The sequence below is a fragment of the Mustela nigripes genome, chromosome 1 (assembly GCF_022355385.1).
Source record: "Mustela nigripes isolate SB6536 chromosome 1, MUSNIG.SB6536, whole genome shotgun sequence".
NCBI lineage: Eukaryota > Metazoa > Chordata > Mammalia > Carnivora > Mustelidae > Mustela > Mustela nigripes.
Window position 1 is genome coordinate 234763282 of NC_081557.1, and position 14402 is coordinate 234777683.

At 44.3% G+C, this 14402-nt stretch overlaps 1 protein-coding gene across 6 annotated transcripts in view; it reads left to right on the forward strand.

Annotated features, from left to right (window-relative positions):
- The first annotated feature begins 5918 nt into the window (after positions 1 to 5918).
- Positions 5919 to 14402, forward strand: part of KLHL5 (kelch like family member 5) — a 94176-nt gene continuing 85692 nt past the window's right edge. For 4 of the 6 annotated variants that reach the window (XM_059382603.1, XM_059382621.1, XM_059382586.1 and 1 more), the window contains exon 1: positions 10445 to 10533. The gene's annotated coding sequence lies outside the window, so the exon portion shown is untranslated. Of the gene's footprint in view, positions 5935 to 10444; positions 10534 to 14402 lie in introns of those variants that run through there. The other 2 variants (XM_059382595.1, XM_059382625.1) reach the window with 2 other exon arrangements.

A 14402-nucleotide genomic window follows, 5' to 3' on the forward strand; every position in this document is an offset into this window, starting at 1 on the left:
AAAAAAAAAAAAAAATTAAAAAAAGGATGCGTCAGATTAACTTCTATGTAGTCATCTATTATTATGTGAAATACATACTTGTATATGCCTTATGTGAGCAATACATTTTTTATTTCTTTTTTCATTGAAATTACCCTTAATCCTTTCACAATATTGTGTAGAGAGATCTTTTGGAGTCAACAAAAACAAGAGCCATGACCAATGTCATTTATTGGCCATTTATCATATGTTCCTGCACAGTACTGAATGTCGTCTATGGATTCTTTTTTTTTTTTTTTAAAGATTTTATTTATTTATCAGAGAGAGAGAGGTGGAGAGAGCAAGCACAGGCAGACAGAGTGGCAGGCAGAGGCAGAGGGAGAAGCAGGCTCCCCGCCGAGCAAGGAGCCCGATGTGGGACTCGATCCCAGGACGCTGGGATCATGACCTGAGCCGAAGGCAGCTGCTTAACCAACTGAGCCACCCAGGCGTCCCTCGTCTATGGATTCTTATATGCACTCCCCCAGCAAATCCCTGAGGGAGTTACTACTGTTATTCTGATTTTACAAGCAAAGATTACTAGGTATTGAAAAGTCAAGAAAGTGGATGCCTGGGTGGCTCATTCGGTTCCGCGTCTGCTTTTGGCTCAGGTCATGATCCTGGAGTCTTTGGATCGAGCCCCACATTGGCCTCCCTGCATATTCGAAAAAAAAAAAAAAAGGAAAGAAAGGTCAAGAAAGTGCTCTAAATCACATCTTAACACAAGTAAAGCTCTGGCTTCAAACCTAGAGAGTCTCCCTACAGACTTAATGCTTTCAACCCCTGTGCTATGCCCCCACCCTCAGACTGTGTGAGAACACTTGTCAGGAATTGTCACTTATAAAACAATAATGATAATAACAAAAACAAACACAGCCCTTACCATGTGCCCGGATTTCTCACGGGGAGCACTACTGACATTCTGGGCTGGATAAGTCTGTTTGTAGGGGGGCTGTCCTGTTCTTTGTTGGGCACTTACCAGCAGATGCCAGTAGCAACTCCCTAGCCCAGTGTTGACAAAAACAAAATATCTCCAGACCTTACCAGCTGTTTCCGTGGGGACCAATTAGCTTCCACCTGAGAACCATGGCGCCCAACGCTTCACTTCCATCAAGTCGTTTTATCCCCTGACAACCCTATGAAATCATTATTTCCGTTTTACTCACTTCAGATGAGCTCTATTCCAGGTAATCTCATCACCCAGAAAGTGCGTTTAAAAGACAATTCATAATCGGGATCAGCCAAATGACTTCTGGTTGTGTTGCTTGCGGATAAACTACTTTGGCAACACAGGGACGCCGGGATTAACACATTTTGTGGGAGGAGATAATCTCTTATTAATGAAGTCGGCCTCCGTCTGGAGAAGGTTTTGGGAAGTTCCCACGTCCTCGTGCATTTTGCGGTTCATTCTACAAATGTTTACCGAACGTCTCCACGATGTCAGGCAGCGTCCTGAGCCCTGGAGATGAAGTAGCAAATGAAGACAAGGTCTTTGCACTCACATTCTGGGGGGAATGTACATCCCAGTGACAGACAATATTCAAATAATGACAACAGTTTATTTTCAGATAATGTTAACTGTTCTGGGGAAAAAAAAAAAAAAAGGAAAAGGCAAAATATAATGTGCCAACAGAGAGTCCGGCAGGGCATATACTGCTTTAAATAAGAATGTGAAAGAAGATCTTGTACGATCCATTTATATGACACTAGGGAAAAGGCCAAACCACAGGGACAGAAAATACACCAGTGGTTGCCACAAGAGGCTGCAGGTGGAGGGAAGTTTGACTACGAAGGTGCCTGAGGGAATTTCTAAGTGATGGAAATGTTCTATATATGGATTAGAGCTTGACGCGAGACGCGAGTGGTTTACAAATGTATGCATTAGTCAAAGCTCTAGAACTGTATGGTCCCAGGTGTGCATTTTGCTGTATGTAAATTATAACCCAATAAATACTTTCTCTTTCTCTCCTGATGGGGGTAAAGACGGACTGCCCCCAAATATGCCACTTTCGTATACTGATTATTTTCAATTAAGATTACTTAAGGGCAGGAAGGACACTCTCTGATCCTCCTTTGCCTCATTGAAGACACGAAATAAATTCCCCACATGAAGGATACAATCTTTGCACCTAGAGTGGTAGAAGGCATCATTATTGCCAGAGATGGGGAACACAGGGCCAAGAAGGCTGTATAAACAAACCTTGTTATTTATTTATTAATTTGCTACCCCACACCCAAACTCCTTGTCCAATCTTCACAAATAATTGTTTCTTTGTCTAAAAAAATATCAAAGCTGCCGGCTTTGGTTTCTTCTTTGAGCCTCGTTCTTCTATAAGCTCCAGTGTGTATGAAATTTAATTTGTTTGTCTCCCGTTCATCTGTCTTGTGTCAATTTAAATATTAGGCCAGCCAAAGATCCAGAAGGGAGGAAAGAAATCGTTTTCCTCCCCTCCAGTCCACACAGGTTTTTTTTTTTTCTATTTTAGAATCGGAGATCACTGAGGAGCCAGGGCCAGAGCGGGAAATTCAGACAAAGCCTCAGTTCAGGCCGGAGAACACCCCAGGCCCGTCCCTGCTTGCTTTCAGTGGCTGCGGTGAGGCTGTTGCGAAGAACCCCAGGGCATGAGGGTACCCAGGAGGTCACCCCTTCAGCGGCCAGGTCAGCCAGGCCATCCTCGGAAGTGTAGCCAGAACCTCAGAGAAGCAGAAAAAGGGCTCAGCATTGCTCAGACTACAGGCTAAGGATCATGGTACTGCCTTCTCTTTGTTCTCCTCCACTCTGGTGAGCATCTGGTTTGAGCTGCCACCACTGGATTCAGAGCCTACTTAAGGCCTCCCCAGAGATGTCTGGCCTTCGGCACCTGGCCCATTCATGGCTGCTTTGCCTCTACTGTCCCCACCACCAGTCACCCGTGGCCAGGAAAACAGAGTCTGTGTTCACTAACAAAACCCACCACACAGAGATATCAGTCTATGTGGGACAGAACCTGGTGGGGCCACTTTCCTTCAAAGGAATATGAGGCAGGCTTGTGTGCCCAGCCAGTATATTCAGAAAGGGGAAGCAAGAAGGGAAAACCAAGGGCATCTGGGTGGCTCAGTCATTTAAGCCACTGCCTCTTAATTTTGGCTCAGGTCATGATCTCAGGTTCCTGATCTCAGGTCCTGAGATGGAGCCCCATGGCGGGCACTGCTTGAGGCTCTCTCCCTCTCCCTCTGCAGCACCCCTCCCCCCATGTGTGCTCTCTCTCTCTCGATTAAATAAATAAATCTTAAAAAAAAGAGGAGGAGGAGAAGAAGAAGATGAGAATGAAACCAGCCTGGAATGGATTCCTAGAACTGAGCAGGAAGAGGAGGGAGAGGAGAAGGGGGAGTGGGAGGGCAGGTAGGAGAGAGGGAAAGAGGGCAGGAGAAGAAAATGAGGACGAAACCAGCCTGGAAGGGATCCCTAGAACTGCGGCAGTATTTCAGTCTTTGGGAACAAAGTTTCTGGCAAGTCGTTTGACACTGAATGCACTCCTTGTTAATTACACGTATAAAGAGACAGAAAAGCGCAAATCGAAACATTCTTCACGATGCTAGAATACAACAATCTTTGATTCTCCAGGAAATAGAGTAAAATCAATTGTTCAGAGTCTGAAAGTATCAGGTCCAACAGGTCCAGTCAGAGGGGAAAAGAGCTGATTATAACAAGAGGGCATTTCAATGTCAAATTATGAATGCATGTCATTTTCTTCCCCTCCATCCACCAAGAAAATCAAGAAATAATATTACTTAGATTCAGAAGGGCCCTCTTGTTACAGCCAGTTCTTTTTATCTCGGGCTGGACCTATTAGACCTAATACTAATAGAGCAATTACTATGACTCTGTTTCGTGAAGAAGAGTCAAGGTTGTCTTATTGTAGCATCATGAAGAATATCTCAATTGTGTTCTCTTTTTTTAATGGGAACTCTGTATGTAATGTTATTTCTTGATTTTCTTAGGAGAGGAGAGAGAAATGCTTATTTTCTCCCCTCTTTGTGCTGCTTGGGCCGCTGACACAGAGTGTCTTCTGATGTGCGTAGTGCATCCTACCATCTTTTCACCCACTCTTTCCAGTCTTGGGTCAGCTGCTTGTTACTCAGCCAGGATCTCTCCCCGAGAATTCTGTGCTAAGTATAGTCACTGAATATAGAATGTAAGTGTGAACACAGAGGCATGTGTGCTTTTAAAAAGATGAACAAAATGGAGGAGGAAGGGGAAGCATAATGACTGATAAGGACTTTTCGGTGTACTTATCTGTCTGATTCATCTTGGTTCGTTATTGCCCCTGTAACAAGCAACACAGCATCTCTTATGCTGTGGGCCTCTCCATCGCAGTTGGTGAGTGTTGCTGAATAAATGTTCCATAAGTACACCATCAGCACAGTGACAAACCTTGTCTAGTGGTTATGAACTTGTGCTCCAAGAACATTACAATGGAAGCCAGACTGAGTAGTTCCTGTCTGTTGGTGGATCAGGAAGTTATATATCAAATATAAAGATACACCCTGGAACAGGTTTTTTAACTCATAAGAATCAACATCCATTTGTAGCCTTGCAACTGTTATTTTTTTAAAAGTAAAAGCAATAAAACTGTTCCTTTCTAAAAGTTAAGTACATTGAAATGCTGAAATAATTTTTTTAATGCAAAAAAAAATAAATATAAGTCCTTTGTGTTCATTCCTTTTCCTTTGAAGTTTATGGAATCCTAAATTAAGGACCTTCTAAATTTTCATGAAAATGGTAGTCTAATGCTGTAAATTAGAGGAAAGTTCCTGCTTGTGTATGTTATAGTGATCAGAGGAAAAATGGCCATCTCTAATAAATTGTTACTTTTCAAGGCTTCATAGGCAAAGAGTATTTTTTCGTTCATTCATTCATTCATTCATCCATCCATCCATTTATCCATTCAACAAATCTTTATGAGCACCTGTGGTCATAGACCTCTTCACTAGTAAGGAAGAAAAACAAGTTAGCCAATGTTTCACAGTCCATCAAGAAACTGCTACCCAACCCACCAAGCCGGCATTAACATCTCTTGTCTTTGGCTGGAGATGGTCTTTAAGGTAGTGGCTTGGGCGATGTGGGGTAGTTACTCAGATTTCCTGGGTATTTCCCACGCATACAGGAGGTATACATATTAGTTTGTTATTCTCCTACTAATCTTTTATTAAAGGGAGTGTCTCAGCCAGGAACCTTAGAAGGGTAGAGGGAAAATTATTTTCCTCCCCTGCAGTATTATGTGAATACCATGGAGGAACACATTCAACCTGGCAAGATGAGGATAAAGATTGCCAGAGGAGGTGACCCTTAAGCTGAGTCTTGAAGGACCTAAACAAGTAGGGATTGGAAAAGTAGGACAGTCCAGATGGAAGGAACATATTTAAAAATAATAATTGTGAAAGAAACAACACATACCGGACACAGCCATGGGCACAGGCCTGGGGAGACAGAGAAGAGTTAGATTATGAGGAATCTTACAACAATGCTAAGACGTTTGACCTTTACCTTGAAGACAATGAAGAATCACCAAAGTGTGTTAAACGGGGTCCTGGTGAATGAACAGAACCAGTGATTTTTGTGATTTTTACAAAGGTCGAGGGGACTGGCAGGAAGTGTTTAAAGTTGTTTTACAAAAACCTTTTTTCCAGTCAGAGAATGTGGCCTGATTGATTGTAGGAGGGCTACTTACGTATGGGTGGATGGAAATATGTGCATGAAAGAATGCACATTCCTTCCCCTTGTGCCCAGCACCAGAGCCATTCTGGGGAATGATGGGCGTGGCCTGACAGTAGGCTGGTCTGACTTTTGCCACCTGAGGAAGGAGCTGATATATAGAGTCAGTCCCCAAGTCTTATGAATGGACTGGGACCATGCTGTATCCCTGGGAACCACAGGTAGGAATTGAACAGTACAAATGAGGATTTTAGCCTTGGCTCTGACTGAGACAGGCTTGATGGCCCCCACTGGAAAGATAGAAAAGTGACCTAACATGTGGAGAAAGAAAGGGAGCCAAGAGGGGAGGAACCTAGGGAGAATGCCTGCAAATTTGTACCTGTCCTTTGAGGACAGATATTTGTTCCTAGAAGAATGGAAACTGGCAAAAGAGCCACTTAACAATTGAATGGAATTACGTACGTTGCTTCACTTTCCCTAACAATTTCATTTTCCTTCTCCTTTAAATTCTAGGAAAGTTCATGGTAAACATTCTAGATTGGCTTGATTATGGTAAAGGAAGCTGAGGAGGTTTTTCTTTTTTTCCCCCTTTTCTTTCTTTCATCCTTTCTCTGTGCCCCCATCCCACTCCATCATTTTTGTGGTTTAAATGACACTAAAAGGGGAATGAATTACCCTGGGGAATCAAGAGAAACCAGAGTGAAAATCTGAGGTGAACTTCAAGAGCATGAAGTTTGAGTTGGGTGAACTTCAAGGGCATAAAGTTTGAGTTGGGTTTACTTGGCCACTGGTCTCTGTCAACATGGAAATTTTTCTTCCGGGGCTGTGATCTGCCCCTGCCTTTTAAAGCTCCATATTTTCATAGGAGGCTGTTTCATGCCACAGCATGGATAGCAGCAGGACTTTTAAAGGGATCGGGAGGGAGACAAACCGAAAGAGAGTCTTAATCTCACAAAACAAACTGAGGGTTGTGGTGGAGGGTGTGCGGTAGGGAGAGGGTGGTTGGGTGATGGACACTGGAGAGGGTATGAGCTATGGTGAGTGCTGTGAAGTGTGTAAGCCTCATGAGTCACAGATCTGTACCCCTGGGCTAATAATACATTATATGTTAATTTAAAAAAAAAAAAAGAAAGAAATCCTAAATCCTCTAAAAGACATCCCATCCCTGGGATCCAGATTTTGAACACAGACACTGTATTTAATGATACTTAAACCTCTAATCCCCCTTCCACACCCACACTAACTGGTAATCAGGGCAGAATATATAAAGACACTCCATTTCTTTATTAAAGGTGTCTACACATTATGGTTAAATTCTGTTTGCTATCTATCAGAACTGCTGTTTAACCAGATTAAAACATTGTTAACTTCAACAACATGATTATCAATTAAAATTATTAGAGTACTGACCAAGGAACATTAATACCATCTATCAAGTTATCAGTAATCAAATTTAAGTCCAATTATTCCACTTCTGATCCCTGCTACATTGTTTCATCTCAGGGAAAAACATTAAGCCTTTGACAGGATTTACTGAACCATCATTACTCTCTGATTCCATGGATCCATTTATGGGCCAAGTTGTAAAATGTCAGCATGAATTCTTAGCTGTGAACGCTTTTTCAAATTCTGTTCCTTGGTATAATGCCAGAATGGGAGATTAAAAAAACAGCTATTTCAAATACTAATTTTAAGTAGGGTGAAACGGCTTTATTTTCAACCTTATTAATACATCTAAGGCCTATGACTCAGTTATAAGGTAAATTGCATGAAAGCCCTTTGGCCATTACGAAAAGAAACACACACTATCTTTCCTATGTGAAGCTGTTCACTCATTCATAAATATTTTTTGAGTATCTACTACAGGACAGACGGGAGAAGTAATAGACACGAGATGTGCCACTGAACCAAGGAGACAGGATTCTGCTCTTAACAGAGTTCACATTCTAGAGGGAATAGAGACAGACATATATATATGAAGTGTGTGGGTAAGACAATGCTATCTGCTGAGAAAGGAGTAGCCAGAGAGTGGGGGTTAAGGCACAGTTCGCAGGTTTACATAGGACAGTCAGGAAAGGTGACATGAAGGAAAAGAGAGGCAGTCACGTGATTAGCTGATAGCCTTCCAGACGAAGGAACAGCAAAAGCTTCACTGGTAAGTGCTTGGAACGTTGGCAGGAGTCAGTGCCGGGAACAGTCTGAGAAAGAGCAAGGTGGGTGCTGAGGTCCCCAGGTCATGGGGAATGTTTTAGTCCATTTGCTTTTATAGGGGTGGTAGAGCAAATAAGCTGAAAATACAGATGAGTAAGTGAAAGAGAAGAGATTTTGAGACAAACTAACCATATAGTTGACATGAAAAAAAAAGGGGGGGGTTTATAGGAATTCTTGTCTTAAATTAGGATTCTTTTTTTATTTACTGTAACTGTAATCTGAACTGAATGCAATGTTTTTCTAATCTTTCTCACTATAAAGCCCAAAGAGAAAGGCTGAATTAAAATTCCAAAACTGAACAACAAATAAGAGGGGGGACAAAATAACTATGAGAAGAATGTCATTTGCTGTTACTGTGCACAAACGTTAACACTGAAAAAAATCAAATAAGGGTGGGGCGCCTGGGTGGTTCAGTGGGTTGAGCCTCTGCCTTCAGCTGGGGTCATGATCTTGGGGTCCTGGGATCAAGCCCCGTCAGGCTCTCTGCTCCTCGGGGAGCCTGCTTCCTCTCTCTCTGCCTACTTGTGATCTCTCTGTGAAATAAATAAATAAAATCTGTTTTTAAAAAAAGCAATCAAGGGGCGCCTGGGTGGCTCAGTTGGTTAAGGCCTCTGCTTAGGGCTCAGGTCATGATCCCAGGGTCCTGGGATCGAGCCCCACATCGGGTTCTCTGCTCAGCAGGGAGCCTGCTTCCTCCTCTCTATCTCTCTGCCTACTTGTGATCTCTGTCTGTTAAATAAATAAATCTTTAAAAAAAAAAAAAAGAAAAAAAAAGCAATCAAATAAGGGCAGAAAAACGGAACCAAATCCCAAAAATTCAGGGCAAGGGTTTACACAACTGTCTTCTGTACTTAAAAACCAAGGCACTGAAGTAATTTTTGTTTGTGCGTGGAGGTGTGGTGGCAAAGGGGGTGGGGTTGGGTGGGGTGGAAGTTACAACCACAGGGCTCTCTAAAAAATATATCCTGTGCTTCGTGACCCGAGCCCCTGGTGGTAGATTCTGTGATGTGTCTTTTCCTGATTGTAACAGTTCTAAGTAGGCGCATCCGCTTCCCTTTGAGGGGGCAGTCCCTGTCAATGCTTCATTGTTTTATATGTTGCCTTTTGTTAACCACTTCCTCAAGCCGGAGGTTACAAAATAGATCCCTAAAGAGATCTCCCACCCAGCCCAGGCAAGTACCATAATTGACCTAAGTTATTCTGTTAATGATTTGATCCACTTGCTTGCGCTGGACTTTTATTGTGGAGACATACTGAAGATCTAAGCAAATTCTCCCTCATTTTGTGGGGGAGAATGACCACATTCCATCCTCAAGGACAGCATACCGCTAGCTCCAAGTAGCAAACACGGAATCTGCCAATAATGAACACAGGCATTACTCTGAGAACCTAAAGCAGGTAGACATTTCTTCTGCACATCACTGAGACAAACTAAGGAAACTCCTTCCCTCCTTTTTCCACCAGGAGCTCCACAGTGGGGAGGGTGGGGACAGGACAGAGACCCTAGCTGTTTCGCCCAAGACTTACTATATGTAAAGCCCTTTAAATATGTGTTTGGTATATAGGCTCTGAGTAAATTCTCGTTATTGTCAGCACCTAGCACACAGTTGTTGCTTAATATATGTTGGCGATTGGAATGACAAGAGAACCTACTTCTCTTGCGTCCCTATTACCCCACCACTGGAAAACAAGGATTATGGTCCCAGAGTTGAGGATCATAATTGCTCTGGCACACACCCACTACCTGGTACACAATAATTAGCATCCTGTTGAAGGGGAAGAGTTGTAGGAGTTGGAGAAGAAAGGGAACTCTTGGTGAGTTCCCTCAAAGCCTCAAAGCTCTAGGCCGCGGTTCTCTAAGGATTCAAAATCCACAGGCCCGCTGTCTTCCTGCCCTGAAGAGGGGCCTCCTCCTAAACTTCCAGCCCCAGGAATTCCCCTCATCCGCGCTGCAAGGGGCGGGAACAACCGGAATTTTTGGCCCGCCCGCCGCGCCCCGCCCCCTGCCCCGGAGCCCCGCCCAGCTTGTCGCCTACCACCCCCTCTCCCACGGAGCTCCCCTCCCCCAGCCGCAGCCCGCGTCTCGCCCGTCCTTCCCAGCCCCTGTCCTCCCCTCCCCTCCCCTCCCCTCCCCCCTCCCTCTCTTTCCGCCTCCCCCCACCTACTCCCTCCCCCGCCAGGCCGTCCGCGCGCGCCGCGCTTTGGGGGTGGAGAGAAAGCGCCCAGCTAGCGGCCGCGGCAGTCTCCCGGGGCACGCGGCCCGAGCGGAGGGGGCGGGGCCTGACGGGAGGGGGCGGGGCGGGCAGCCGCTCGCGCCGCTCCGAGACTGACGGGCGAGCCGGCCCGACGCCCGCCAGCTCGACCGCCCCCTCCAGGGCTGCCCGACGGGTTCGTGCCCCCTCGGCCTGGTGCAGCCTGACGGAGGGGGAGTGGCCGGCTCCGGGCCGGCCGGCGTGCGGGGTGAGGCTGCCGGGGAGGGGTTGGGGGCGCCCGTGGGGCCGAGCATCCCTGCCCCCGGCCCGCTGGCCCCCGCCCCCCGCCTGCCCCTCGCCTCACGCCTGGCCCCCCTGCCCCGCCGTGACCCCCGGCCGCCTCCGGAGCCCGACGCGGTAAGTGCGCCTTCCTGCTCGGCGTCGGGGAGGGGGCTGCGGCGAGTCGGCCGTGCGACGAGGCCCACTCCCCGCCCCCACGCGACCGTCCCGCGGGACCTCGACGGCCGGGGTCCCGCGGGGCCCTCCGGGGGCCTCCGAGCGGAGGAGTGGGCCGGGCGGGAACCTGCCCCAGCCGCGCCCGGGGCTCGAACCCTTGGTGGGCTCCCCCCCGCGCACCGGGGGTCCCGAGCGGCGTGTGGGCCGCGCTCGGACTTGGGCAAAGTTCTGGACGCGGTAGTGCGGCCGGTAGGCTGAGGCGTGCACTGCGTTGCTTCTTCCCCGCACTCTTCCACTAATAAAACCAACTGGAAACATTTCGGATTTTTTTTTTCATTGTTATCCTCAGGCTATCACAACTTCAGTTTTTATTTTAAGTAATTGCCTCATCCAAAAGAGTGGAGAATCAGAAAGGGACTTTATTTACATAAAAACTGGCGTGCCTGCTTGAAACTCCGTTGGGCATTTCAGTGCGTATTCAGGGATCCAGAACTGATGAAAAAAGTTTGTGGTGGCAGAGTAAAGCATAACTGCCATCTTTACTATCGTCCCATTTGATTTTTACAAATATTTTGGAATAGTTGATACATTCACAAAATGCAAAAGTTACAAAAGGAAAAATATATACAGTTTACCCCTGCTCCTCCAGCCGACCAATAATACCAGTTTCTTCATCTTCTTCTCCCCCCCCCCCGCCAATATTACCAGTTTCCAATTCATCCTTTCAGAAATTGTGTATATGCAAATACCCTTGCTTCATCCTTCAAAAAGTGGAACTGTTGTATATTAAGTGCCTGGCAGTTAGTGGTACACAATAAATGGTAATTCTCCTTCCGTTCAGAACACAGATTTAACAAGTTGTTTTGGTTATTAGACCATTAAAAGAACAATAATGTCTAATTTTCTGGTTTTAAGCATCTGCGGATTTGATTATATTGTGAATGTGTATGATCTATTGGTATCATAATTATACTTTTACACAAAGGTGAATATACTGATATTTTTGGGTAATGGGGCAGGTAGGGAAAAATGAATATGAAACTAGAAAGAAGATAGGTCTAATGCATACAGCATAGAGTTCCAAAAATGATTTGAAGCCACTTAGTGTCCATATGGTACGAAGGGTCAAACAAAACTGAATGATAAAATTGAGGCAGAGCAGGAAAAAAAGGAAACAAAGTCAAGGGATAAGATAAACCCAAGTGCATCCTGTAAGATCCTGTACTAAAAGTGAGTCACAGTTTTGGCTCTGGGCTTCACAGCAGCAGGAAAAAGGGGGGAAGGGGAAAAAGTAAGTTTCAGTGTGTTTTTGCTTAAAATATAAAAACAAACCAGTTCTGCCTAAGGAGGGCATTTTCTGGTGATGAGGCCTGAGAAGAGTATTCTCTAATGGGCCTTAAAAAAAAGGGAGATTAGATTGTATGATGCTGTTGGCAACATCTTTAAAAAAAATCCCTACATGGGCACCTGGGTGGTTCAGTAGGCTAAGCATCTGCCTTTGCCTCAGGTCGTGATCCCAGCATCCCCCAATCTAGCCCCCACTTCAGGCTCTCTGCTGTGCAGGGACCCTGCTTCTTCCTCTCCCACTCCCCTGCTTGTGCTTGCTCTCTCACTCTCTTGCTGTCCGTGTCAAATAAATAAAATCTTAAAAAAAAAAAATCCCTACAGAAAATAATGAATTTTAGACAGTGTTCATCAATGTAGGGCAGGAATAAAACTCTAGAGATAAGTTCCCTGAAGGCTTAACTTGATCCAGTGATAACATTTCAGAATTAACTAGAACAGTATTTCCCAAACTGTTCTAAGAAGTGACAATCAATAGTTTATTTCTTGAAATAAGAGTCTGAACTCCTATAACTTTGAAATAGCGGGGTTAGACAAATTTCAGTAGTTTTTTACTCAATTTCTTGACTAATGTGAAATATGACTCTTTTAAAGGAGGCTATATTCGGTGACCTTTTCCAAATTTATTTGACTGTTGAGAACCACTGAACCTATGGAAATGGTGGACAGGCAATCCTTCACAAGTATTTCTTAAACTGAGGTTTGATAAAAATTGGGAGAGCAAAGAGTTTTAGGTTACCTGATGTGGTAAGAACCACATAATCTAAAAGTCAGAATTATAAGTAGACTGTATGTCAAAAGAAAAGGCTACGTTCCCCCTGAATTCTTTCCTAGTTCTTCATTGTTCTGCAATATGCCTCTAGGATTTCTTCCTGTTCTGTGCTTCAGGGCACTCAGGATTCTGAATTAGACTATGTTCAGCCAAGTAGAATTGCTTAAGGAATGACCTTAATTATTCTTGGATGTAAATATGTGATTAGCATGTTTTTTTTAAATCACAACACTATTGATATTATTAATTTAGTATCAAATCCTGGAATTCTGTAGCTGTGAGAGACCTTAGAAAGCGTGGTACATAGAAATGGAAAGAGCAAGGGATTTAAAACCCAAAATTCTGGGATTGTGCCGCTAATGTGTAAGGTTCCCAGCAAGTTTATGAACCTCCCTGAATCTTCTTCCTTGTTTGTAAAATTAGAATGATGACAGCACACAGCTCATTCAACAGACATTGAGAGTCTTAGAGGTATTGTAGTAGCAAAACAGCTTTAAGGGAACCAATAAAATAATGATCAAGGATCCTTTAATGTCTAAATTTTTTTTCACTCCTGAGTTCTGATTGCAAGGGTTTGAAAGGCAAGGAATAGCACCTCCTCCAAATATATTTGGTCCCTGAGTTTCAGATAGCAGGTAGTGGGAATTGAGAGAAGGAGGGATTGGTCCAAAAATGGATCTGACTCCGTTCAGTTGCTGTGTTTGGATTTTGAGAGTCTGGAAGATGAGGTGCACTGCTATAAGAAAGCATTTCTATAAATGTTGCAGTGCTATACAGAATGTTACTATTCTGAAGGCAAATTAAAGGCCAGAGCTAGTCCTTGTTTTTACTCCATGTATGAGAGAAGTGTTTGCTGAATATGCCGGGTAGGGTGAATTAGTCTATCGTAACAAAAGACCTTCACATCTCAGTGGTTTAGAAAAAGGTTTGTTTCTTAGTTACAGGACATGTGCAGTTAGGGTCAACATGAGAACTTGGTTCCAGGTGGTCAGTTGGAGCCCCAGTTTAGCAGAGGCTCGGTCTCAACATAGATTTCTACAATTGTTAGGACGGAGGGGTGGCAGGAGGTGATGAATTGCACCTTGGCTTCTACGTGGAAGGGACATGTGTAACACTGCCATTTTTTAAAATTTTTTTATTTTTTTAAAGATTCTATTTATTTATTTGACAGAGAGAGATCACAAGTAGGCAGAGAGGCAGGCAGAGAGAGAGAGAGAAGGGGAAGCAGGCTCCCCACTGAGCAGAGAACCCGATGTGGGACTCAATCCCAGGACCCTAAGATCATGACCTGAGCTGAAGGCTGCAGCTTAACCCACTGAGCCACCCAGGCGCCCTCCACAGCCATTTTAATGGCCAAAGAAATCATGGCTACATCTAACTTCAAGGAGGTTGAGAAATGCAGTTCTATCCTGTACCCAGAAGGAGAACTATAAGAGTCTGCTGGTAGTCTTAATGACTACACTTATAGCAGGCTTTACAGTCTCATGAGTTAACAAAATCTGAATAAATGAAATCCAAATTATGCTTTTAGTATTTAGAGCACAGAATACAGCATTTTTTGTGTGTATGTATGTGTGCTTAATCATAGAATTATGCTAATGAGAATTGCAAAGAATATTTTTTATTAATTAGAGATGAAATGTTTTCAAAGACTCCATAATTAGGCAAACTATTTTGACCAAATAGATTTCATTCCTTTCTAATTATAGGTTCC